The sequence below is a fragment of the Eretmochelys imbricata genome, chromosome 15, assembly GCF_965152235.1.
Source record: "Eretmochelys imbricata isolate rEreImb1 chromosome 15, rEreImb1.hap1, whole genome shotgun sequence".
NCBI classification, from domain to species: domain Eukaryota; kingdom Metazoa; phylum Chordata; order Testudines; family Cheloniidae; genus Eretmochelys; species Eretmochelys imbricata.
Window position 1 is genome coordinate 15,267,524 of NC_135586.1, and position 3,037 is coordinate 15,270,560.

Genomic DNA, 3,037 nt, shown 5'->3' on the forward strand with positions numbered 1-3,037 from the left:
TTTCCATTCAATAGTTCACTTCTTTATCACATTTCTCATTTCACAGGATCAGCTTACAGGATATGAGGTCACATTAATAAGATACCCCAGGCCTTTACTGAGCCACCAAGGAGAACCTGGGCAGCAACTGTGCAAGCTTCCCTGAGCCACCCCACCAATGTGCTTCACACCAGACCTGGAGGGAGCACACCTAGTGCCCATCCAGTGATTGACATGTCTGTTGGGAATCCTAGTTATGACCTGACCAATCTCCTACTGAAGAAAGATTCTATTGACTCCAGTGGAAGGTGGGACAGACTCTTTGGGTCTGTTGTGTTAATGCGTTTGTGCTCTGGACCCTTGTGCTCTGGCATCTGGAATGACTCCATAGGCTCATTTCACAGAGGGCACCATGGTAACAGCTTCCAGTCACTATCCTCCCAGGCTGCTTTGAAGCTGGAGGCCTAGCGGTAGAGAGCACTGAATTCCATTACTAACCTCTTCAGAAATACGCCAGTTTCTATAGGAGCTCAGACACACTGCTGTAGGTGCTCATCGCAACAAGACAAAACATTATGGTGTTACAGTAATTAGAAGACACAGATGGAGAAGCCCAAAGTGATGACCTAGTCCATCCCCCAGCCAGTGCAGAGTTGCCTCTAACCGTATACTTGCTAGTGCTTTGCCAGTCTAGGTTTAAATGAACCAAACAATTGGACTTTTGCTGCCTAGCTTGGAACTGCCCATTAGCTCTCATGTTAGGGAGGGTTTGTCCTGAGGTTCTCCTTTCTGACTACAGCTATCACTGGCTGTAACTGCATGTGTTGGGCAGTTGTCCCAGAAAGTGTGCACTGACAGCAAAATCATAGCACAAAGTGAGAGGGCTAGACCTGGTTCTTTAGCACTTGGCCATCCATCAGCTTGGTTTATTGAATGAAGGACAGGAGGGGAAGAAGGAAAGTTCAGCCATTCCTTATTAGTGATGGTGAAAAATCTCAGGATCTGCCTTAAAAGAAACCATTGACTGGTGGCATTTTTTATATGAATAGGGGTAATGCCTCAGCAAATCTCTGGGGCATGTGCTTAAATGAATCCTGTACTGCTGATGGAATTTTTTCAGCTATGCATATCTTTCAACAATCCAACCTTGCAGGGGAAGACTATGCATCATTAAGCGTTGACAATCAGTCTGTTAAGCCTGGGTCTCTAGGAGTGGTGTTTCCATGCAGATGTACAAGGGAAAAAAGTAAATATGTGTGTTCTTAGTAGCTTCTACTCCCAATGTTTCTTATAACAAGCAACATGTTTCTGGGATAGATCCTCAGCTGGTGTAAACTGCAAGACAATGGAGTTACACTGATTTATACCAGATGAGGATCTGGCCCTCTATGCAGAAGACATTCGGTTGGTATAGTGGTCATCGCTGACACCGAACAACCACAATAATTTAGCGTGTTTTGTGATGGTGAACACAAAAAGCTCCCCAGTCACAAAAGTACGAGGTTGTTATGCCAGGATATAAATATCAATGTGTGACAGGGTCAGGCCAGATGGCTACAGGAGAGTGTTTCCCCCCCACACACACACACCTACCATCACCTTTAATGGGGAATGGGAGACACAGACAGGCTCCTTAGCAGCAGTTCAGAGGTGTGAGGAGGGGGCAGAGGGACCCTGAGCTCCCGACTGGGCCCTGCCTGCAGGCACCTTGTTCCAGGTGCAGGGAGGGCCAGGCTGAAGTCTTTCCCCCGGGCCCATGGCTGTCTGGGTGCTAGTCCAGGAATCCCATCTCCACCGCATCAGCCACCTCTGGCTGCAGCAGCCGCGTGGCCAGCCGCTCAATGTCATCCAGGCTCAGCAGGTGAAGGCTCCGCCCATAATCCTTCTGCAGCTGCTCCAGCACCTTTTCCGCGTCAGCTGTGCTGAAGTGCCGAGCCAGGACCTGGCCCAGCGGGTGCCAGATGGTCGGGAATGGTGGCGGGGGTCCCCTATGCCCTGGGTCCTCGGGGGAAGCCTTCTCCGGTGGCTTGATCACCAGGTTCAGCTTGGACTCAGGGCCGATGGAATAGTCTGAGAGCCGGTGCTCATCTGCCAGGGCTTTGCCCTTGAAAAGCAGCCGCTGCTGAGAGACTGGGACGTTCAACTTCTCCAAGACCAGATGCTTCAGGGTGCTGACGCGCTCGTCCGGGGAGACCTGCAGGCTGCAGCCCCGGCCCTGCAGCGGCTTCACTGGTGAGGTGTTAGAAGGCAGATATATTAGTCCCAGATTAAGCAGGTCCATTTTCCCTGGGTAAGGTAACAGGGGCAGTTCCAGAACAAGAAGGAACTTGCTGGAACAAATTCAGGCAGGCAGGTTAATTAGGACACCTGGAGCCAATTAAGAAGCTGCTGGAATCAGTTAGGGCAGGCTGGCTAATCAGGGTGCCTGAGTTTAAAAAGGACCTCACTTCAGTTTGTGGCATGTGTGCAAGGAGCTGGGAGCAAGAGGCACTAGGAGCTGTGAGTGAGAAGGGAAAGCATGCTGCTGGAGGACTGAGGAGTACAAGCTTATCAGACACCAGGAGGAAGATCCTGTGGTGAGGATAAAGAAGGTGTTGGGAGGAGGCCATGGGGAAGTAGCCCAGAGAGCTGTAGCTGTCATGCAGCTGTTCCAGGAGGCACTCTAGACAGCTACAGTCCACAGGCCCTGGGCTGGAACCCGAGTAGAGGACGGGCCTGGGTTCCCCCCAAACCTCCCAACTCCTGATCAGACACAGGAGGAGTTGACTTGGACTGTGGGTTCCACCAGAGGGGAAGGTCTCTGGGCTGTTCCCCGACCCACATAGTGGATCAGCAGAGACTGCGGGGATTGTTCTCCTTCCTTTTCCCCGTGCTGGCTAGTGATGAGGTTAGCTGAGTGAACGGCAGGTTTGAGCCACTAGTAAAAGTGGCCAAACTGAGGGCTGCCGTGAATCTCTGAGGCGAGCAAATCTACCAATAAGCGCAGGACCCACTAAGGCAGAGGAGGAACTTTGTCACAAATGGAACAGCAAAACTCTACAGCAGTATTTTTCAAGCC

General features: G+C 51.1%; 1 pseudogene; it reads right to left on the reverse strand.

Annotated features, from left to right (window-relative positions):
• Positions 1 to 1,750: 1,750 nt before the first annotated feature.
• Positions 1,751 to 2,260, reverse strand: LOC144275823 (ubiquitin-like protein 4A pseudogene; annotated as a pseudogene).
• Positions 2,261 to 3,037: the final 777 nt, after the last annotated feature.